The following is a 24,594-nucleotide window of genomic DNA, read 5'->3' on the forward strand; positions in this document are numbered from 1 at the left end:
CCCAGTTCCAGTTAACATCTAATAGAGAAAAAAATAAAAGAGATCCTACTAATCCTTTGTAATGTGTGTATATGCCAATGCTGATGCTATTATAATTTAAATTAAAAAAATAAAATTTTGTTTTCCCCCTTCCCTATCCTATTATAAATAACCAGATAAACATATATCCAATATATCAGATAACAAGGTAAAATGCTATAACAATATGAGATAAGCAAGGGACAGCAAAAGAGATGAGAGATAACTTAGTACATTAAGGACAACCATCACTCATTATATGGCTTTTGTGTCTATATCCTGGAGGTCCTTTCATTTAACATCATCCTATATGGCCTTATGTATCTAGGTTTTGCTGTATTTTAAATCTCTGCTAGGAGAGCCCAAGGTTTCTACCGATTGTGACAAGTGAGGGAAACCGTTGAGCCTATGTTCCTTTGAGTCTGGCTTACTTCACAAGATGAGGGGTTGGTTGGGGGAAGGGAAATGGGGACCAAAACATGAGAAAGTAATGAACCTTCTATCTGGTGAATATAATGTAACCCTTCCATTAATTACAATAAAAATTATATGAAAAAAATATTAAAATTTTTCCTATGATAAGAGCAGCAAGTCTAAACAGGTGAATGTAGCTCATGCTTCTAATCCTAGCTACTCAGAAGGCTGAGATATGAGATAGAAGTTTGAAATTAGCCCAGAAAGGAAAGAGGACATTGTCTGTGCCGTGAGTTCAAACTCTAGGAATGTACCTAAAGAAAAAAATAAGAAATAAAGAAATGAAGGAAGAAAAACACATTTGTCTAGACTTTCCATATCAGAAGATACTTATTTAAAAAATCTTTCTAAACACAAAGAATTATTGTAAATAAATGAGCCAAATAATGACATTACTTTAGTAGGCTATTATAGTCTCTTTACCACTTACTGCAGGTAAATAATTTTAAAAAATTCAGATATACTTTGTGTTTAGCCCATAAATTATAAATCATGTTTGAAAAAATTTAAAAAGTGATAGTAGTTTCATCTCAGATTCCAATAATATTTTTGTCTTCCTTTCAGAGATTACAGCTTTAGCACTTCTAAATAACGCATATGTATTTGTGTCAATATGTTCCAAGACTTTGGGCAAAAGATATCACTCTTAAGAGTACTTTACAAACACATCAACATACCTTAAGATGAAACAAAAACAAACATTTCATCTCTTGAACCTCCCGATGAAAGGCAAATAGAAGAGATCATCTATCCTGATATGACCACATAGAAGAAAAAAGAGAAAACAGGTACACTCACAGAGGAGCAAGACACAATCTGACACAATTTAGTAATTTCAAACCTGTAACCCTAGCTACTCAGGAGACTGAGATCTGTGGATTATAGTTCTAAGCCAGTCTGGGCATGAAAAGTCTGTGAGACACTTGTCTCCAATTAACCACCAGAAAACTGGAAGTGATGCTGTGGCTCAGTGTGGTAGAGGGATAGCCTTGAGCTGAAGTGCTTAGGGACAATGACTAGGCCTAGGCTTCAAGCTCCATGATCAATTTAAAAAAAAATTCAATTAGGAAAAAATATGGCTATGTAGCATGCAGAATTGGGTTGGACCAGTTATGCTCCAACTGGGTTTACATAAATTTCTGTCAATGCTCATTGTGCAGTAGGTCACATTATATAGCATATGAAACAATGCAGCATTGAGAATAAAAATGGTCCTAAGTCCTAAGGCAACAGACAGGGCTGCTAAATGGTCTGGCCAGCATTCAGGGAGAGAGATCAGCCTTTGAAGCAGGTAAACTTTGAAACACTGGTAGAAGAATTGTCCTTGTTTCCTTATGGTCATGTACAGGAACAAAAGGAAAATGTACTGGGGTTTGTCATCTGTGTTTGTTCAGTATTTCCTCTATACTTATAGAAATTGACTATACCTTTTTTCTTTTTGACAACTTCTCTTTCTAAAAGTTTTCCATTTTGAATAAATTTCTAGAAGTTATTCAGGTGAATCTGAACTTCTCTTATTTCTGTTTCTTCTTAGCCTGGAATTTTATTGGGAGATGTGATGGAAACTAAGCCAGTTTTAGAAGCCAAAATGACCGCCATAGTAGAAAGGCAAAAGTAATCAATTAGATTCTTTCATTCAAATTGTGTACGTTCATTCTTAGTAAATAAAATATAAAGATGAAATTTCCCAGATGCTTCATAGAGCACTAAAAATGCACACATAGGCATTACTAGATGTAATACTTACAAAAGAACTTTCCAATAATGTAAACCAAATGCATTATAACACATTAATATTAAAATGAATTAAAATTTAATTAATATGAACAAGCTATAGTGTCTTATTTTCTAACTGTGGTTTCAGAATCCTTGATATGAAAAGTTTAAGGGAGGATTGAACATGAATATATGTATATATAAAATCAGGAGATCTACCTATCTATATCTATCTATCTATATACATATATAGAAATATATATATACTCAGGATAAAACAGCTCTGGCTTTTATTCTTGTCAATGAAGGTGGACTTTCTTTTGCTATGTCATGATATCATTCTCTTATAAATCTTATGTAACTATAACGTGAGCATCTATCAAGAACAGGCTCAGAAGAACATTCAGAAATTATACACTGTGCTTTACCTTTTTCTCAACTGATATTTGGACAGCTAGGAGGATAATAAAATATTGCATACTTTTGACTACTTGGTGTTTCCTTAATCAGCAACTTGTCTTTTTCTTTATTCTCTGACTATTAAGAGACAATGGAAAGAAATAAGAGGCATCATATGTTTGTCCATTTGATGAGTAGTACATGTGCAATGATTTATATGTAGAATAATCTCATTTCTCATAGTTCCAGGGTTGGAAAGTGCAAGGCTGAGTGGCAGTATCAAGTATGAGTCTTCTTGCTGGGCAGGACTTTATAGATCCTAGACAGTAAATGGAATCCCATGGCAAACAGAGTAAGCTTGGTCAACTTAGGGCTCTCTCTACAGTAGGAAATAATTGATGCAGTTATGTTGCCCCATTTTTGTGACCTCACCTATCTTAATTACCTCAAGACCCCTCCTCAAAGTGCCATTATCATTCGAGACTGGAGATTCGATTTCAAAAGCTTTTTGGAAGAGACAAATTCAGACCAGATGGCATAACATAAAATCTTTTCATGAGACTAGTCTTCTCTTGAGTGAAAGGAAAACTCACTGTTCTCTCATTATCTTTAATAAGAAGTTTGCATACTTTGAATCATAGAGTTGAAAATACAAATGGTCAGCCCCTGGATTATCAAGTGCCAAGGCTATCTGAAGAACAAGATTCATAATGAAGTCAAGAGAGAGGAAAGCACTGGAAGCAAGGCAAGACAATGTAAGGCCTTCCCTTTAATTTTAATAAATCATCTTCTGTTCTGTAAAGAACAGAAGAAAACTTTTAGTTTAGGAAACTGTGGAGAGTAGTGATTTATGAAGGTTTGTCTAGTAACAGAGTCTGACTTTAAGATCACATGATGTACTCTTGCTTTTATTCAACCATCATTTTCATAAGATTGGGTGCATCACATATTCCTGGAAGCATCTATACACATTATGTCACCTTGTTTATGAAATTTATAAAAATGTGGGGCAACAGCTGGTGTTACATTGCACACAATACATTCATTTCAATTATCAATCGCTTAAAACCAAACTGCCTGTTTGCATACATAACTACATGTTACAGCTTCATATAACAGTATCTGTGTATATCTATGTATACAAACATACACACAGAGAGATGCACACATATACTATATGCGCAGGTACATATGATTGACATAAAAATATACCAGTATGATGCATATTGAATTTTTAGGCATTTATAAACATAACATTTTGAACTGGTAAGAGATCAAGTTCTGATACTAGACCTCATGGAATTAGTCATTGAAAGAAAATAGGATTCTCCACAGGAAACATTAACATGTCAAACATATATTATGTACTTCCTTATTTCACTTATTTACAGTATTTAAGATAATTAAACCTATAGAAGCATAGAAGACTAGCATGCATTCCTGAAGCTGAAAGGTGGGAAAATAGGGAGCAGCAATTAATGGTATCAAGTTTTTTTTTTTAATTGTCTGGGTAATGTATAGAAGGGGTACAGTTACATTTACCAGGTAGTAGGTGCATCACTTCTTACACATTGATACCCCTTCTCATAGTTTTTGTCCCCATTTCTCTCCCTCGACCCTCTCCCAATCATCTTGCTTTCCTGCCTTCCCTTTCCTATTTCAAATAAACAAATAACGCATATATAATATACCAGGTAACAAAGGGTATCAAGCTTTCCTTATATAGATGAAAGACTTTTAGGAATCTAACACAAAATACAGGTTTATTCATAAAATGGTAGTGTGCGTTATAGGGTTGTTAATAGGTTAAGTGGTTTTACGTGTTAAGTGGTTTTCCTTTTCTGGTACAAAAAGAAAATAAGTCACAACAAAAAAGAATGCAATGCAAATCAAATTGGCACTGGATATTATCCTGCTTGTGGTGATGGTATCATGACCACATATGTATTAAAATCACCATATTTCACATACTGTGATGTATCATGTATTGTCTAAATAAAGACATTAAAATACATGCAAATTCATTTTGAGTAAAAGAAAGTGATTGTTGTCCTAAATGTACTGTTATCTCTCATCTCTTTTGCTGTCCCTTGGTTATCTCATATTGTTACAGTATCTCACTTTGTTATCAGATATATTGGATATATTTATATTTGGTTATTTGAAATTAGATAGGGAAGGGGGGAAACAAGATGCAGGGTGGGAGTACAGGGAGGGAAATGGGGACCAAGACATGAGGAAGGGTATCAATGTATGTGAAATAATACACCTTCTATCTGGCGATTATAATGTAACCCTTCCATTAATAACAATAAAATATATATAAAAGAAAGTATATTTCCATTTTGTCTATGAGATGCCCAATTTTTATTTTAAGTGGAAAATATAGCTTTAGACCAGAGAAACTGCACATAAAACAGTGACCACCACCAGACAGCTGGGCTCTTTTCCTATAGGAACTAGTGTGTTGCAGATGTGGTCAGAAAAGCTGCAAGTGTGGGGGACTAATTACTTCTGTTCTTTGTTTTTTTAATTGTAATGCATGAAAAATGGATCTATTTGACATTGTTTTCCTTACGTATAATGCTAAATGTCCTTAGACATTTGTTCTCTTTTAAATTCCTAGTCCAATGTGGGATGATAAATGGACCTTAGTCTAGTTCTGCTGCTTCCAATAGTGGGACAAAAACATCTTTTTACTTCTCCTAATATGAATCTCTTAAACCACAAAAAGGGCTTTCTACCCATGTCTTATCAATTCTGTGGGGATCACAAGGGATAATACAATCATAGCCTGGTGCTTTACTGATTTTTAAAAAAATAATTTATCAACAAAACTCCCAGATTCATGGCACAGTATTTTGTATATTTTTGTTACATTCCCCATATTTCTCAGCTTTTATTTTAAAGATGCTTTCATTTTTGTATTTTAAAGCAACATTTTCTTCTATCATCACTTTTATCAGACACTTCTTTCTATCCATGTGATAGATAACAACCTAGAACATATCCTGGAAGTATTTTGACTTCTCAAAGCTGTGTGATCACATTTATTCTTGTGCCACTAAACACCATTTACTCTGGACAAATTTTGTAGATGGAAATGGCTACAAACTTAGCATGATTTTTTTGTGTAGAAGCTTAGTATGCCTTGATAATAAAATAAATACTAATATCGGTACAAGTTGTGTATTATCTCTGATACATATACTTATATACATATATTCATATTTGTGCTGTGTATTTTTCTTTCTCACCTGACTTGTATCTTTTTTTAAAAAAACTGAAAGCCCATTCAAAAAGCAAGTCATAAGAAGAGCTGAAATTTCAAAATAAAATCAGAAAAATAAAAATGTTCCTTCACATATTACTTTTCTAAAATTATACTCATTGCATAATCAACAGTTCATTTACAATCTAACTACTAATTCATAACAACAGCTATTTGTTGTTTCAATCAATCCTTAACAATTTGTGTTTTTCATCCTCCTGAAATCCCTATTTCAAACCATTCTTCTTGCCATTTTTAGCTTTTATGACAACTTCATTTTGCTTTTTGTTGAATTGATAAAATGGAGATAAATATATGATCATTTCTCTGTTGAAGGTCATTATTTTTTCACTTTGTTTTGAAATGCAGTCACGTGTTTTTCTAATGAGGACTTTTAAGTGTTGACTAGCATTCATCCATCCACATCTTTTGTGATGTTCCTCATTCCAAATTCTATTGTCAAACTGCAAAAAGAGCTACTCAAGGTATCCCCAATGACGGCAAGTTCCTTGCCTTTCTACTTCCTCACCTTTCTACTTCCTCACCGCGACTGGAACATTTCATTTGTTGACATTTAATACATTGTTTCTCAGATGACAACAATAATTCCCTAGGGGCGTGTCATGAATTCATGTGTAGGTGCCTTCAGCACAGTAGACTGGGGAAAGATTTGGAAAATAATTTGTACTCCACAGCTCATGATATTAAGTTCAGAGATACACAGTAGCAAAGGCTCTGAATTATCAGATCTTCCTTAAAACCCTGAGAGGCACTAATTTTTGTTCAGTGAAACAATCCTTCCAACAAATGTACTCCAATCAGAGAGAGACATACACGTGTGGCAAAACTTATGAGGAAGGGCCCTGCTGTACTTTTGGGTGGCTGATTTCCCAAACCAGACAAAGGATCTGAGAAGCAAATACAACCACGATATAAACTTGAGCTTAGCCTCTGTGAGCTGTGACTTAGATGGCTCCACTTCCCCTTGACCATATGCTCTTCAGAATTCCTAATCTCATTTTCCACCACATCTTGAGAAAGAAGGAAAGAATAATGACCATTGGTTTTCTGAAGGAATAGTTAGAATGGCAAAGATATTAACACTAAGCCTTTACTATATGTCACATACTGTTCTGCTGACCTACTGTGAATTGATTTAGTCCTACAGCAGCCCTAGAAAGTAGGTGCCTATTCATTCCCTTTTCAGCAGGTGATTGCAAGGATTTTGCTCTCCTGCTGGCTCTAAGCTCTCCCTCAGGCTCTGGTTAGCATGTGTATCTGAACCATGGGCTCCGTGCCTATCTCCTAGGGGTAGTAATCAGACACATTAAGGAAGCAAAAACAAGAGAAGACAAGAACTGCACTTGCTTTGGACAATGAAATGTAACATTAAAAGGAAATACTATTTCTAAGAAGGAGCTTTAAAGTAACATTGATCATCTGTAAACAACATAAGCTTAAGCCACCTCTTAAGAAGGGCCCACAGGCAGCTCAGTGAAGTTTCTCCAAGGAACAATGAGTTTGCTAGCTGGTATTACTGCAGCCATTGCTATACAACACTCAGCTCCGACTCCAACAACACCACAGCTACTGTTGCCTGGCAAAACAATACCTGCTGTTGCCATGGTCACTGTCATCATGGCTTTCACAAGGTTCTTCTTCCTTTTCTTCCTGGATCAATGCGGAGAAAAGAGGACTCTGATTCTGGCGGGGATGTGGCCAGGAGGGATCACTACTACACTGTTGGTGGGACTGTAAACTCATTCAACCACTATAGAAAGCAGTAGGGCAATTCCTCAAAATACTAAACACAGAGCTTCTCTATGACCCAGCAATTCCACTACTTGGCATTTACCCAATCATCCAGAATCAAGGGTATACTAAATCCACTAGCAGAATGATGTTCACTGCAGCACTATTTACCATAGCAAAGATATGGAACCAACCCAGATGCCCCTCAGTTGATGACTGGATCAAGAAGTTATGAAAGAATGACATCGCCCCATTTGTTAGGAAATGGAAAGACTTAGAAAAAATCATATTAAGTGGAGTAAGCCAGACTCAAAGGAACTTAGGCTCAATGGTTTCCCTCATTCGTCATAATCAGTAGAGACCTTGGGCTCTACTAGCAGAGATCTGCAATAGAGCAAAATCTTGATACATAAGGCCATATAGTATGAAGCTAATTGAAAGGACCTCCAGGATATTGAAACAAAAGCCATATAACGAATGATTGTTGTCCTTAATGTACTATGTTGTCTCTCATCTCCTTTGCTGTCCCTTGGTTATCTCATATTGTTATAGTATCTCACTTTGTTATCTGATATATTGAATTTATCTGTATTTGGTTATTTGAAATTTGATAGGGAAGGGGGGAAAACCAAGACGGGTGGGGGGTGTGGGGGGGGGAAATGGGTACCAAGACATGTGAAAGGGTATCAATGTATGTGAATTAATGCACCTTCTATCTGGCAAATATCATGTAACCCTTTTACTAATTACAATAAAAAATGCAAAAAAGATATGATACTTATACACAATGGAATTCTATGCTTCCATCAGAAAGAATGGCATCTCCCTATTTGTAAAGAAATGGAAAGACTTGGAAAAAATCATATTAAGTGAAGTAAGCCAGACCCAAAGGAACATAGGCTCAATGGTTTCCTTCATTTGTAATAATTAGTACAAACCTAGGACTCTCCTAGCAGAGGATTACAATAGCACAAAACCTAGATAAACAAGGTCATATAGGATGAGACTAAATGAAAGGATCTCTGGGATATGGAAACAAGAGCTTTATTTGTGTGATTGTTGTTCTTAATGTACTATGTTATTTCTCTTCTCTTTTGTTGCCCTTTTTTTAATCTGGTATTGTTACTGTGTCTGACTGTGTTGCTTGGTATATTGTATATACATTTGTTTATTTGAAATAAGAAAGAGAAGTGGGGGAAACAAGATGATTGCTAGGGACTGGGGGGAGGGAAATGAGGAAAAAAACATGAGAAAGGGTATCAATATGTGAGAAGTAATACACCTACTACCTGGTGAATGTTACTGTAACCCCTCTATAAATTACAGTAAAATAGTTTAAAAAAGAAAAGATGAATCTGATTATTAGAATGTAGGACCAACACTTACTCTTTAGTCACAAAGCTGTTTGTTGAGGAAAGCAGATATTTAGGGGTTTCAAGTTTTCTAGAAGGAGGTAAAGAAACCTCAGGAACACTTAGGCTAAGAAATTGTTCAAACAGCAGGGAGAATTTCTTCAGATTTCATAGAGCCTCTGAGGTGACAAAGGTGAATGAGCACCAATAAAGACAAAACATTTTTTAAAAAATCCTGTGTTGGTCATTTCAATTCAAGAGTATCAAATTTTTCTCTTTTTTAATAAAAAATCTGTATCTTCATGTATCCAGATCCTGTATAAAGGAGTGATGATAATTAGCATATATCAAACCCAGTACATTGATAATTTGAATAATAAACTTCAAGTGTTCCCTTTCTTTCTCAGGAAAATCTATACTCAAGCAGCCTCCAGTTAGAGTCACTATTCTATACAATGGTGCTGACTACATGGTAGCCAAAAAATGTTTTTTATAAGCTCATAGTCAGTTGCAGGGCTTGAACTCATGGCCTAAACCTCTTTGTGTTCAAGTCTAGTTCTCTACTACTTGAGCCACAATGTTACTTCTTGTTTTTGAGTGGTTAAGTGGAGATAAGAACTTCACAGGGACTTCTCTGTTGTGGCTGGCTTTGAACTATGTTCCTCAGTTCCTGGCCTCCTCAATAGCTAGGATTACAGGCATGAACCACTGGTGTCCAGCAAGTACATTCTATTTTATAGACAGTTTCACATAAAATTTAGATAAAATGCTATGTATGTAGATATAAAGATGCTATGTACGCAGATATGAAAATATCTACATACACAAGGGAGAAAAGTCTACATAAAAAGGATGATAGGGATGGAATAGAAGAGATTCAAGCTCCTTGAGAATTTGGTTGAACAACTGGATTTATTAACACAACACTTGTAATTTAACAGTAATGTCTTCATTCCTCAAGCCACCATTGTTAAGACCTTTTGTTAATCGAGCATAAATGTGCTCCCTACCAAATATGTAGTAAATATGAAATAATATGACAGTTAAATTGTGTGCGTGTGTGTGCGTGCGTGTGTGTGTGTGTGTGTGTGTGTGTGTGTGTGTGTTCTGGTCCTGTGACTTGAACTCAAGGCCTGGGGTGCCCTCCTTAACTTTTTGTGCAGGGCTTAAACTCTACCACTTTTTGCCACAGCTCTATTTCCAGCTTTTTCATGGTTAATTGGAGCTAAGAGTCACAGGTATTAATGTCCAGGCAGGCTTTAAACTGAAATACTCATATCTCAGCCTCCTGAGTAGCAAGTGTGAGCCATTGGTGCCAGGCACGAAAAAAATACTTCAAAAGGGGCAGAATATTAAAAAAAAAACACCTATGAGAAATTTCATGAAATCTTTTTGGTAGAAGATATTTGAAGTAAAAGAAATTGTCTCCACTAACTGTATTTGAATGTATTTCTTGGGTAGATAGTATATTATGTACATACTTTAGATTTTTGTCTAAGTTTATTATCTATAATTCTAGCTAGTTACAAATTGTGCAGAAAAATTCACTTTTATAATTGTATTGTTTATTTTTAGTAGACATTGTGTCTTTTATCTTCAAGGTTAACATTTGTCAGCCTCATGATTAAAATGACATCTTTGAGTTCTGCTTTGAGAGGTGAAGTCTGATTTTTGCACCTAATTAGTTTTTCCTGGGCAATTTGTCTAACTAGAACTTTATGGATCTATGTCTCAAATTACATGTTGAGTATTTAACTTTTGTAAGTATATGCTTGAGTTTCTACTAGTGTTGCAATATCATACGCTGCCCTCCTAGTGCTAGAATACAATTTCAATAAACAGGTTTTTCAACTTTCTCAAAATTTAAGCTCTTGATGCTCTTTGGAAACTAAAACAAGCCATTTACAAGTATATTTTAAAAGAAGTCAACTTTTCTAATTGCTGTTCTCTAATTTATTTAAAAAATTATATGTACTGGTAACTGTGATTGCAACAAAATATATAGGATTCATGCACAATATCAGTTTCTCCTTCTACCAGCTACAATATGTTCTAAACAGATGCAGGTATATTCAAATTTAATATATATTTTCATTGTCAAAAAGAAGACAATCTGTAATGTGTTTTCTGACTATTATTTTCAGTAAATGGCATTTAAAACATAAAGTTCCTGGTAATAGAATTATGAATGATTGCATTATTTAGGCTCTTGACTGCATAAAATGACTCATGCACATCAGAGATATTTAGACAATCTGAGGCTATTTATGAAATTGATTTCTAAATCATAGAGACCTTACAAATGCATTTCTATTTCTATCCTCAATATTGGCATTTTGGTGAATACAAAATTTTCATTGGATTTCAGAATTTATCTAGCTTTAATTTCATGGTTCTGAAATAAATAGCTACTCTTGTCTATCTTAATGTTTATACACATTCGATAGTAAATTATTTAAACTCAATCTTAATACTCAATAATTTAAGAAGACAGATTAACCTCTCCAAAATCAAATCTGATTACATGATTGTTAAAATTGTATCATGCATATCCAACTATCATCCATAACATAATTGTTTAAAAAGGATCAGAAAATATAATTATATGACTATAACATTTCATGTTGTCCTTCGCGTAATATTCTATTTTGGTTTTTGTCTTAATTTTTTCCATATTTAATTGTTAATATTTTTCAATGTAATATGGTGAACATGAATGAATAGATATATGCATATTATCTATTTGTTCTGGCTCACCTTATTCTCGAAAATATTAATGTATCAGAAAGCAGAGGAAACATTAATATAAACTAACCTACTTTCATTTTTCATTTTCTTTTTTGGTCGTGGGACTTGAACTCTGAACCTGAGTGTTGTCCTTGAGTTCTTCAGCTCAAGGCTACCCCTCTATCCCTTGAGCCACAATGCTACTTCTGGTTTTCTGGTGGTTAATTAGTGATGAGTCTCACAGACTTTAGTGCCCAGGCTGGCTTTGAAGTGCAATCCTCAGCTCTAAGACTCCTGGGTAGCAAGGATTACAGGTGTGAGGCACTGCTCCCAACTTGACGGTTTAAATTGTTTATTAGCATATATTGATTTACTTAGCCTCCTATACATTTGAAAACATAAGTCAGAATTTGTATAAATTGTCATTTAAAGACAAGAATGCAAATCAAAACAATTTTGAGATTCCACCTCACTCCAGTTAAAACGCCATTATCAAGAAATCTAATAACAACAGAAGCTGGTGGGGATGTGGCCAGGAGGGATTGCTACTACACTGTTGGTGGGAGTGTAAACTCTTTTAACCACTATGGAAAGCAGTATGGTGATTCCTCAAAAGACTAAACATTGAGCTCCCCTATGACCTAGCAATTCCACTACTTGGCATTTACCCAATCATCCAGAAACAAGGACATACTAAACACTAGCACAATGATGTTCATTGCAGCACTGTTTATCATAGCTAAGATATGAAACCAACTCAGATACCCCTCAGCAGATGATCAGATCAAGAAGATGTGATATTTATACACAATGGGATTCTATGCTGCCATCAGAAAGAACGACATCGGGGATTTGTAAGGAAATTAAAAGACTTCGAAAAAATCATATTAAGTGAAGTAAGCCAGACCCAAAAGAATATAGGGTCAACAGTTTCCCTCATTGGTAATAATTAGTACACATTTAGGAATCTCCTAGCAGAGGATTACAATAGTGCAAAACCTTGATTCATAAAATTATATAGGATGAGACTAAATGAAAGGATCTCTAGGATATGGAAACAAGAACTTTATTTTGTATGATTGTACTATATTATTTCTCTTCTCTTTTGTTGCCCTTTGGTTAATCTCATATTGTTACTGTATTTGACTTTGTTACAGGGTATATTGTATATACATTTATTTATTTGAAATAGGAAAGAGAAAGGGGTAAAACAAGATGATTGGGAAGAGGTAGAGGAGGGAAATGGGGCCAAAAGCATGAGAAGGGTTATCAATTTGTGAGAAGTAATGCACTTACTGCCTGCTGAATGTAACTGTAACCCCATTATCCATTACCCCAACAATAAAAATTTTAAAAAATCAGAAAAGAAAAAAGAAGACAAGAGAATGGATTTGGCACTTCCTTAAAGTAGCCATGATTCATATCTCTTAACTTAGATCAATGTTAGTATCTCAAATGGAATTATGCGTCATAATTCCCTTACAAGAGGAATATGAAAGCACTGAAAACCACAGATGGTAGGGAAGCCCCTATTACTGTATTTATTTTGGAACTTGTGAAGATGGGAAGTTCTACATATTAGAAAGATTGAGTTGATACTGATCTGGACTAGGAAAGAAGGAGAGTATTGGGAGACAGTAAAGGAAGAAGGAGATGAGGAGGAAGAGGAAGAAGAGGATGATGAAGAAGAGGAGGTATAGGGCTAGGAATAAAAGGAAATGCCTCTTTTACTTAGACGTAGAAAAAGGAAATGAGAAATAACATAGGGGCTGGGAATTTGGCCTAGTGATATAGTGCTTGCCTCGTATGCACGAAGACTCATGTTTGACTCCTCATTACCACATACATAGAAAAAAATAGAAGTGGTGCTGAGGCTCAAGTGGTAAAGCTTTGGCCTTGAGAAAGTCCAAGGACAGTGCTCAGGCCCAGAGCTCAAGCCCAAGACTGGCAAAAAAAAAATAACATAGAACACCACACTATGAACCATTTGGAGAAGCAAATTTACTAAAATATCTTTCACAAAAGGGCAAAAAGGAGAGAAACAGGACTGGGTCAGCATACATTCTGAATTATCTAAAACAGCTTCTGAAGCGTACCAAATGGCAATCATTATCTTGATAGTGGGACTCAAGGCATAGCTTATCTTATATTTCCCTAAAATTATGCAAAGCAACCCATATATTCTTTTGAGCATTGCCAAATACAGAACTTGAGACTACTGCTTGACTCTGCACTCTCAGATTCTATCACCATTTCACTAAATCAACCAAAATGAAACTAGACATTCATATGCATAACCCAGTGTCTATGCATAACACATTAAATTTACCTGAAGTCTTTGGCTGTTACAGTTAACTTGACAACATATTTTCTCCTTCCTCCCCACCTCAGCTAAAATAATTGATATCGGCTGTAATATATATCTACATTCATTAAATAGATACTTTCAAGGATTGAAACTCACTGGGCAACACCTTAGAGGGGTTCACAGGATGTTTTCATTCTTGTATATACATCCTACCTGAACAATAATCAACCAGTTTACTCTACACACTATTGTTTCCCACTTATTGGTCTTCTATCTTTCATCTTGGACTGTGAGTAACTCACTTGGCAACTGTGGACTCTAAGGGAACACTTAGGAAGAGTTTCCAGAAAGCACATGATATGCATTTATTGAGTTTGAGGTTTAAAGGCCTAGGAGTTTCCTTTTGCTTTGTCCTTTGTTGTGGGGTGACTTCTTAGCATTACTGATGGCAGTGATATCATCCTTTGTAGCAAACCTTGCTAGAAAATTCTTGCTTTTCATCTCTCAGCCAAAGCACACGGGTTTGAAGATGGATAGAAATCCAACGTGGACTCATCGCATCGTGATACTCATTGCATCACTCCTGGAGCCACTTGGTTAGGAATCAGTAACATCTATAGGTTCATTTTTGTTTAATAGACTCTGATTCTTTGGTTATTCACTCATTTCTTATCCGACTCTGTTTCTTTTTCTTTGGAATAACTATTAAGAACTCAGGCCTTACAGATACAATGCAAGATCACACATGCTTCTACCTCCTAGCCGAGCTACTACAAGGATTTACCCATATTATTTCTGTTTTCATCTGAGTTCTACACATTGGTCAAAGAGATTTATTACAATTTTCAATATACACAATGTCACATATCACGCGCTATCCCTGTCCCGCAAGGAAGACTCCCGACACAATGCTAGCTTAAGCAGGATCCTTTATTCTTCTTCTCCTCTCCCCCTCCTTCCTCTCTCCAGGCCGCTATATACAGGCAGTGGGCCAATCAACTCATGCCAGCTCACCCAGGCCCTCCAATCACGGCTTCACACGCTCCAGTCATGCACCCTTCATGCATCCGGCCACGCAGAGACCAGGCTTCCGCTAACAATGGCAGCACTCCCCAAAATGGATGCCGGCCTTCATCCGGTCATGCGGCGGATATCCCTGAGTCACGCAGCCACCAGCACCGCAGGCGGCCCCCCAGTGAAAGGGGGACACGCGCCTCCAGGTCCCGCCAGCGCGTGGGAGGGGCTGGGCTCCCCACAGTCACACTCTTAAATAAGGCCCTCATTAAAACATTTATATCTTTGCCTGCTAGAGTACTTCAATGTTTAAATTCATTTGAATGAAACTGATGTGTTCGTCTCATCAAACATCACGGTTGTCTTGTCATGACCACTCACTGTAATGATGGGTCTACTTCTATTTTTTAAAATATTGGATGGCAGGGGCCAGGAGTTTGGCCTAGTGGTAGAGTGCTTGCCTAGCATGCATGAAGACCTGGGTTCGATTCCTCGGTACCACACACATAGCAAAAAGCCAGAAGTGGTGCTGTGGCTCAGTGGTAGAGCCCTAGACTTGAGAAAATCCAGGGACAGTGCTCAGGCCCTGAGCCCAATCCCAGGACTGGCTAAATAAATAAATAACTAAATATTGGATGGCAAAACAGCATTTCAGCCCTAGCACTGACCTTCACTTTCTGCTCCACCTCTAGATAATGTGATAAAGCTGTGTGTGCTCTCTTCAAGCACCAGTAGAAAGTGAAACAACTCAAAACTGCAGCTGGCATGTGAGAAACCTCACCATAGCCCCTTTCCCCAATCTCCATGAAAGATAATCCTGTCACTTCTCACTCTCTCAAGCCATTCCTGTTAGCTTGACAGTTCATCCTGCTGTATTCAGAAAGATTCACTGTATCCATAACAATACTTTAGAGACCTTAGTATATGTATGACGTCATCATTCTTGATAAGTGAATCAAGTTTGATTAACATAGCCTATCTACTTCTTTCATCCTGAAACTAAAACAGAAATACCATGAGTCAACATTGCATTCTTTTGGGCTTCAGATAGAAGAGGAGAACAATTTGATTTCCCCAGATTGTTCTATGGGTAGTTGGACATCAGAGTAGTCACAGTGTTGTAGGTTACTAAAACAATCATTGATGCTATTACAGAAATGTTGGACATTTCACAACAGCATTTAAAATAGTGTTAGCACCATTGTACAGAACTGCCATTGTTTTGGCAAAAGAAGAAATAATCTGCATATTTCTCTTTCTAAATTACTGAAGTTGCTTGATTTTATTGCTGCCTTTGTTTCTAAGTGCATGGTAAATAATTTTGAAAGCATAAATTACTATCTTTCCAATTACTGTAATGAATACAAACATGGTTCTTGCACAACAATCACTTCTATTAATACATTTTTGACCCTCGGAAACAAGCATATCATTTGCATATGTATCTTTAGAATAATTTCCACACACCAGATAATTGTTAATCAAGTAATACCCATGGGAACTTAATACCAAGACAGAGGTGGGGGAAGCAAAGTGAAGAAGGAGAGAGGAAGGGAGAAGTCAACTGAAAATCATTTATAATAATAGAAAAAATACAATGTAGCCTGTAAGGTTACAAACATACTTAACAGTAACTAGAATGTTTTGATTTACTCCCTACAGTGAAAATAATCTTCATCTCTATTCTCCCCGAAATTGAAAGTGGAGCAGTCTGCCTCATTACCCTAATAAATCCAGGAATCTATGGAAGCTTAATACTGTCCCAAAGACAATGCTATCATTTTCCTCATTGTCATGAAGAAGGATTTCAGGTAAACAAGGAGAAATTTTAGTTTTTCCATGTAGAGCTAGTTGAGGATGGCTGCTTCAGTCTTGGCTCTATTGTCCACGATATAAGTTGCAGTTACCTTCAGAGATCATCTGTCTGATTTTTTAATGACAGGAAATGGAGAACGGTCTCTCCTCTTCTGTCATTTTGCTGACATCACAGATTTCACAGCCTTCCCTAGTGTGGCGTATTTTTAGATCACAGTGTTCAAAGTTCGATTCCTTCCTCATCTCCTAGTCTTTCTCTTCCCCAAATGATGCCTTTGTAATCTCTCTCTCTCTCTCTCTCTCTCTCTCTCTCTCTCTCTCTCTCTCTCTCTCTCTCTCTCTCTCTCTCTCTCGCACACACACACACACACACACACGCACCCCATAACAACCAAGATCATCTCATTTTTACAAGACCATTTATTTTATTTGTTCGACTGTATAAAATATCTCTTCTAAAGAGCTAGAGAAATATTTATTGTCTCATGCTTCAGATCATGTTCTGTTTTTCTTTCAAATATTTGCATTTTCATATTTCCCATGATAAACACAAGCTTTGAGCCTGAAAGAATTATAACATTCATTTTTGTATCCTTTCAATAGAAACATATTACCAACAGTTTTCTGATGACAGAGAGTAATTTTCTCAAGATCAAAGCTTGCAAAGCAAAATGAACAGTATCTGAAATGGCTGGCCCCTAGAATAGAATCCAATCATCAAATCAGGACTTGAAGGAGGCTTTTCACTTGATATTATATAAGACAATCCCTATGATAACTTTATGAGGTCAGTAGTACAAGCATGGAAACATATTATTATTAGATTATTAATATGCTAGATATAAAAATTTAAACCATTGTGAAAGTTTCAATGATCACACTATTTATGTACATTGTCTAATTATTATTTTTGCCAACCATGTAGAGTAATATTTTTCAAATTATTATCATGTAGTCTGAGAATATTGTGTGAAGATCAGAAAGTAGGTGCTGCGTAAAAATGACCCAGGCCAAACTAAAATGCAAATTTTGATTTTTCATTAAATACATTGGAATGTTTAATAAATAGTAGCATCTTTTTGAAAAAAATGAGGAAAATAATGTAGAGACAATGAGAGAAAGACAGGGAAAAGGAAGAAGGAAGAAGGTAAAATAAAGAGGAAAGAAGTAGAAACAAGTGAACATATCCAAAGTGGGAAGTACAGTAAACATGCTCATTTATTGAGTGAAAAACACAAGATGAGAAAAGAAATCTTGTGTTTCCCTAAAATATGGTGACAGAGAAACCTAAACCACTTTTCAAATATGTACTTATAGAGATTAAAATAAGTATCCGAAATGGGAAATATGTATTTATATATATATATATATATATATATAGCCTATATGTGTTCTGTTGATTTTGCATCCTATAATTCTGTTAAATTTATTGATGAGTACTAGTCTTCTATTGGGGTTGATATTTCTTTCGCTGTAGAAACATATCATATACAAATGGGTAGTTTGACTTTATTTCTATTTATATGCCTTCTATTTTTTATCTTGCCAAAATTCTGTGTCTGTCTTTAAGTACTATATTCAATAAAGACACTGACAATGAAAACTTTTCTTCTGAGTTTCATATACATACGTGTACATATTATATACACATAGCTGTGCATATATGTGCTATGTGTATGTAAAAACACATGCACATTTACATTTACACTCATAGCTTTTAATGATTGTCTTCAGTCAAAAATATGGTAGGGAAATGTCGTGAATTAAATTTCTTGCCTTTTCTGACTTTTCTGTCTTTCAGAAGACAGGTACCACAACCTTTTTACAACATATTAAAATCTATGCCATGAGGATGTTGCAAAACTCAATTTTTTGATTTACAGTAAAGTAATAAAATACTCTGACCTTTACAGTATCATCTAATTCTCCAAGTGACAAGATATTTCCTTTGATTACTTATCAGAGCTTTGTAGTTGTAGGGAAGTTTCCATTTTAGTACTCCATAATGAGGCTGTTTGCCTCCTGGTTGTAGGAGAGAAGCAAGCTTGTTCCACCTGCCTTTCAAGCTTGGAATGAGAAACGTGAAATGAGAGAGAGGTTGACATGTATAGTTATCAACACAGAGACATAGACTGATGATGCATGTCATGTTTGCTTTACCCCCAATGAGAAGGCAGGTTAGGCACTTATTTGAAGTACCTATCAAAAAGCATCCGGGTATCCTGGCAAATTGGTGTTCAGGAATAGGATAGTTCCCTCTTCTTCAGTTCTAGTTCTACCTCTAAAAATTTACCACTTTTCATGTTCAAGTTTTATCACGTGTAGCGCGAGGATAGTACACCATTTCTCTTTTAAATGTTTTGCTGACAGAATAAGCTAGTGCATGCCAAGAACTCTGAATAATATTTGAAGACATATCAAAGGCTTAGAAAGACTGGTGGTATCCTTACTAAGAATTCCCAGCAATATGAAACAGTGAACATTTAAAATGATGGGCCTACTGGTCCCGGTTGCAAGCCTCAATTTGCAATGAGCACTTGTGAGAGGGCATAGGACCAAAGAAAATAGAACCATAATACTCCCAGTTAGAATCTCAGATGATTGTCATCTTGAACAATTTTAAAATCAGTTCCTTTTCCTGTACCATGCCAAAAATGAGTTTTAGCAGTTGTTGAATGAGAAAATCAATGTGAAGATTTTTTTTTTCATGAAGTCGCCAATCACAATATATTTTACTTAATCTCTGAGTTCTATTTCAGTTTGTTCTTTGAGGCATGCTTGTTTAATATCTTTGTTTCTTCTTGGAGATTGTCCTAGTATGATTGCATAGTAACTCTAAAATAATTCTCATTCTCCTGAAGCTTGTGTTTTGGGAGAGGTACCCAGCTTTCTTTTGATTAGTGTCAGCTTGTTATGTTTTCAAGACTGTCAGATTTTAACCTTGCATATTTTCCAACTCTGTGTCTCTGCGGTTCAATTTTTACTGTTTTCTTTGATTTTTAACTTATCTGAAAATTTCTTTCTTCTTTTATTTTTTTGTGCCAGTCCTGGGGCTTGATCTCAGGGCCTGAACACTTTCCTTGGGCTTTCTCAAGGCTAGAGCTCTACCACTTAACCACAGCACTACTTCTGGCTTTTTTTCTATGTATGTGGTACCAAGGAATCAAACCCAGGTCTTTGTGCATGCTAGGCAAAAACTCTGTCTCTAGGCCAAAGTCCAGCCCTCTTTCTTTTGAATCTGAATTTGTACACAGCATAGAAGTGTCTCATTTGTACACTTGTCACTTATAAATTCACTACACTCAGGTGGAAGGTAATTATTGATACAGGTAGATTCATACTTAGGGTTGTAAAAGTTTTCTAGTAGGTAAATTTCTTCATTGTTTCTTTTTGTCTATTCTTTTATTCGTTTTTTTTCCTGGTTTGTAGTTGACAATTCTCTGTAACTTTTAGTTCTCTTTTTTCAGCATATTAATTTTGCTTCTCTTTCTTTTCTGTCCATTTCTGCACAGAATTTGTAGTCTATACTACAATTTACCCTCAACTAGCTCTGTGTCACCCTATCTATAAATGCAATTTTAAGAAAATATTTCAAATTCTTCATTTGCAAATGTCACAATATTGCTATCAGTCTTTCTTCATATCCATATACTACAGTCAAGTAGCACACTATAATTACTTGAAACAACTAGTTTTAGATTACTTTTACATAAGTGAAATTAACATTTTATTTTGTCTCTCACCTTCTACATTTTTCATTCATATTTTTTGAAGAACTGTAGGTCATTTAATAAAGAGGGTATTCCATATCTGTTACAGAACCTTAGAAAAATAACATACAACCTTAACTGAGCCATCAAATGTAATATAACCAAAGCAAATGGACATAATTTACTCCTGATATTAATTTAGTTTTGTGACCAATTAATACAGGTCCCTATCCTGGAACAAATTCTTTTGAAATGCACAGAAGACATGTGTTCTGGTAATAAGTTCAAGGTTGTGCTTGCCTAAGTTTATTTAATAAAGTTTATTTTATTAGAGAAAATAGAAACATATGCATTTCTTTAATTGTTAATATTTTATAGTGGTATTCACTCTATAAAGATTTGTCAAGATCTATCAGCTGATTATTCATTCAAATGCTAATCTAGATAACACAGTGAAGAATTCCTGAAAATGTAAATAAAGTCGCAATTCAATTGGCCTTAAGATAACAGACATTATCCATTCAAAGAAGACCAAAGGATTTAGAAAGAATTTTCCCTAACTGATAGCCACCAGGTAGATCAGAGATATTCAAAGAACAAGAAGAATTTGATGTATCCTTTCCGGTTTGAGACACAGTGTGAAATGTGCAAAGAATAGTCTCAAGGAGTTGAACATAATTTTTGGCTTATAGCCAACCAAGAAATAAGAATTTCAGTCACACAAAATCAGGAAATGAACTCTGTTAACCACCTAAATGATCTTAGAGATGGATTCTTTCCCAAAGATTCCAAATAAGAGCCTTTCCCTGCCAGCATTTTGTTTCAACCTTGTGAGAACATAAGCAGTGTTGATTTCTAGCCTGTAGGAATCAAAGACAAGACTCAAAAAGCCTCTAAGTGACCAAATACTGATATTATTCATTTCTTCCTCTCTTTCTTTTGTCCTCTCTCCCTTTTCTCTTCCCTCCCTCCCTTCTTTCTTCTTTTTTCCTTCCTTCCTTCCTTCTTTCTTTCCTTCCTCCCTCCCCTTCTTTCTCTGTCTCCTTTTAATATTCCCTTATTCAGCATGCCTTGTATGCTTGGTATTTTTCTCCCATATTTTGGAGCTATGACAGAAAGATTTGAGATGACATAGAAACAGAGGCTAAGATGAACTTTTCGGCTTCATGAAAGTTTGTGTTTAGAAGGAGAAAGAAAGCAAATATGTAGGATTGTTGCAGTCTAAAAGAAGCTAGTGAGAAGCTTTGGAAATCTATGCTTCTTTTTAATTGCTTGTGCCTCGAGGAATTAAAAGAAGCATATAATGAAATAAGGGGGTGGTGGTAGAGGAAGAAGCACATGGAAAGAGATGTTTGTTTTCAGTGCCTTCTTCGTCATGTTAACAAAGCTGAAAATTGTATATGTTAGGGGAAATGCAATATGTTGGTATTTTGTTTGCTCACTCATCCACTGATATTCAGTGAGGGTCTCCTTGTGTGCAGTTTGTCAGGCACTGGAACCTGGGGAAGACCTGAGTAAATTCAGCAATTGTCAGGATCCTTTTCCTCATGGATCTTATTATCTGGATTGATGGTTTTGAAAGGTCATTCTGGTGTAACATAAATAATAAATTGTTGCAATGAAATCTTGGCTGGAAGGAGCTGAAATAGGAAGTGAATTGGGATGGTTACCTGTAGCTGAGACGCAAGTCTAAGGAGAAGGTTGTCATGAAGGTGAGAAAGATGGACATGTGTTGGATGGGGAAAAAATAATAGGCCTGCTTTTGATTTTGAAAAGAAGAATAAGATGAGGGCACATCTTAGACATTCTCATCACTACATCCATTTCTTTTGGAGCAATCCATTTTTTGTTACAAATCATCAGCTTTCTAAGAACATCGATTTCTAATGTTCTTCATGCTAAAGCACTTATTACGTCTTCTTAGCTAAGTAAGGCACATTTGGTGAAGTCTTGCTCCTTTTCCTTTTTGTTTAGCTACATAAACAATACTGTCCTCTGGATGGTAAATTTTTTTTGATATTTGGTATTTTTCTATAGGTTACCTTCAACTGAACAGTGTGTTAGCGACTCTGAGTGACTGTAAAATACCTCCCTAGTTACTCAAAGATTTGCACAATGACCTATGCCCTAAATGACAACTAGATAATTTCTATTGCTATATTCTTACACCACAGAAATGGGTTCATGTAAACAAATTGTCTTCATATTTTATATTCTCATATTGATGATGCTGGTGCCCAGCACACAGTGTTTTAAACAAAAGTTTTTAAGGAGTGGTTTGAATTTTGCTCCCTTCAAGAGGAAAAAAAAAGCAAATACATAAACTTTGTCTTGTCTTACTTAGAGTTTAAATTCATAAGTAAAATTAGCTAATCAGGAAAGAGTCATTCTGCCTTTGTCTAAAGTGGCAAGTTAATGAAATCCAGCAAAAACCCAAATGCAGTGCAACTCAGAGTCTTCTAGGATAATAAAGTCTTACATAATCACTGACAACCCAGAAAACCTTTTGCCTTCCTAAACATTTCATTGTCTTCTTCCATTTCTATTTAATAGAATCGGGCTCCTTGTCAGGCTGAGCAGCTCCTTCTGCCCAGCCACCCATGTAACTGAAGGCGATGAAACTGTGAGCTCACGACCTTAGTTTCTATCGTCCTTACTCTTACTGACTTATTCTTACACACACCATCATACTCCCCGAAGAGTTAATGTCATGCTGGTCTTAACAAACTTGCACATTTAAAATTAACTTTTGGTTATTCAAAAATATCTTCAATATGGGCCAGGAGTTTGACTTAGTGGTAGAGTGTTTGCCTTGCATACCCAAAGACCCAGGTTTGATTCCTCAGTACCACGTACATAGAAAAAAGCTGGAAGTGGTGCTGTGACTCAAGTGGTAGAGCTCTAACCTTGAGGAAAGCTCAAGGACAGTGCTCAGGTCCTGAATTCAAGCCCTAGCACTGGCAAAAAAATTCAGTAATTTAATAAATATTAAGGGCAGAAAAAGTTTATCATTGGTTATGCAGGCCTTTCAGTCTTATCCCATATTTTATCATTTTCCCATAGCAATAGTTAATGATTTGAATGCTTCTGGCTTTAGAATTGGATTGTGACTGGACTAGATTCATTGCTAAAGTTCCTTGACATTTTGTAATGTGTCTCCGTGGCTATTCTTTATTAAAAATCCTCAACCAGAACATCTGTTATGTCCATTTAACTTAATGTCAAATAATTCAATGCTTATTGTTGAAAGTTTCCTTACACAAACAATGTAAATAAACTGGTAGGCACTTTAAAAACAAATATTTTAATTATTAATTAAAATGAATTTAAGTATTTAGAACTATTCCTGTTTAGGTAAGCTTTCCAAAATGTTGTGCTTCTCAATTGTGAATTTCATATTGTCTTTAACACTTTGGGGACAAAGTTCAGAAAATAGATGAAAGCCTTATATTGACAAGCTTATAGTTATATTACTATAACTTACTGTAGGATAAAGAAATTATTAAAAAGCTTTACTTCTGCAAGGTGATTTCATACAATCTTCTTGTGGGCATAACTATACAATTTGTTCAGGTTCCCATTGTGATTTGAAGGGAGGCATCTTGTGAATGGAACTTACAATTTATGCTCATTACCATATGTCAAAGTCATTTCTTTATTATTACTAAGAAGACTTTAAGTATTAATTGCATACATTGAAATGCACTAACTTTTCTACTCAAAAATTATTAATTATTTTTTATTTTACCAGTGCTGGGACTTGAACTCAGGGCCTGAGCACTGGCCTTGGGTTTTCTCAAGGCTAGAGCTCTACTCCTTGAGCCACAGCACTACTTCTGGCTTTTTTCTATGTATGTGGTACCAAGGAATCAAATCTGGGGCTTCACGCATGCCAAGCAAGCACTCTACCACTAGGCCAAACTCCCGACCCCTATTTATTCTTTTAATATCCTAACACAGTAGGTAAGTGGCTGTTCTCCAAAGCAATTCAAAAAAGTGGAGCTGAAATTTTGTTTCCCATTTTGGCTTGTAAAATCT

General features: G+C 35.7%; 1 long non-coding RNA gene across 3 annotated transcripts in view; it reads right to left on the reverse strand.

Moving 5' to 3' along the window:
• Positions 1-7,437, reverse strand: part of LOC150067136 (uncharacterized) — a 44,668-nt gene extending 37,231 nt beyond the window's left edge. For 2 of the 3 annotated variants that reach the window (XR_016539448.1, XR_016539450.1), the window contains exon 1: positions 7,345-7,437. This is a non-coding gene — a long non-coding RNA (uncharacterized LOC150067136). Of the gene's footprint in view, positions 1-1,169; positions 1,215-7,344 lie in introns of those variants that run through there. The other variant, XR_016539451.1, reaches the window with a different exon arrangement.
• Between the last annotated feature and the right edge of the window lie 17,157 nt (positions 7,438-24,594).

This window comes from Megascapheus bottae, chromosome 2, assembly GCF_031878675.1.
Source record: "Megascapheus bottae isolate mThoBot1 chromosome 2, mThoBot2.hap1, whole genome shotgun sequence".
NCBI lineage: Eukaryota > Metazoa > Chordata > Mammalia > Rodentia > Geomyidae > Megascapheus > Megascapheus bottae.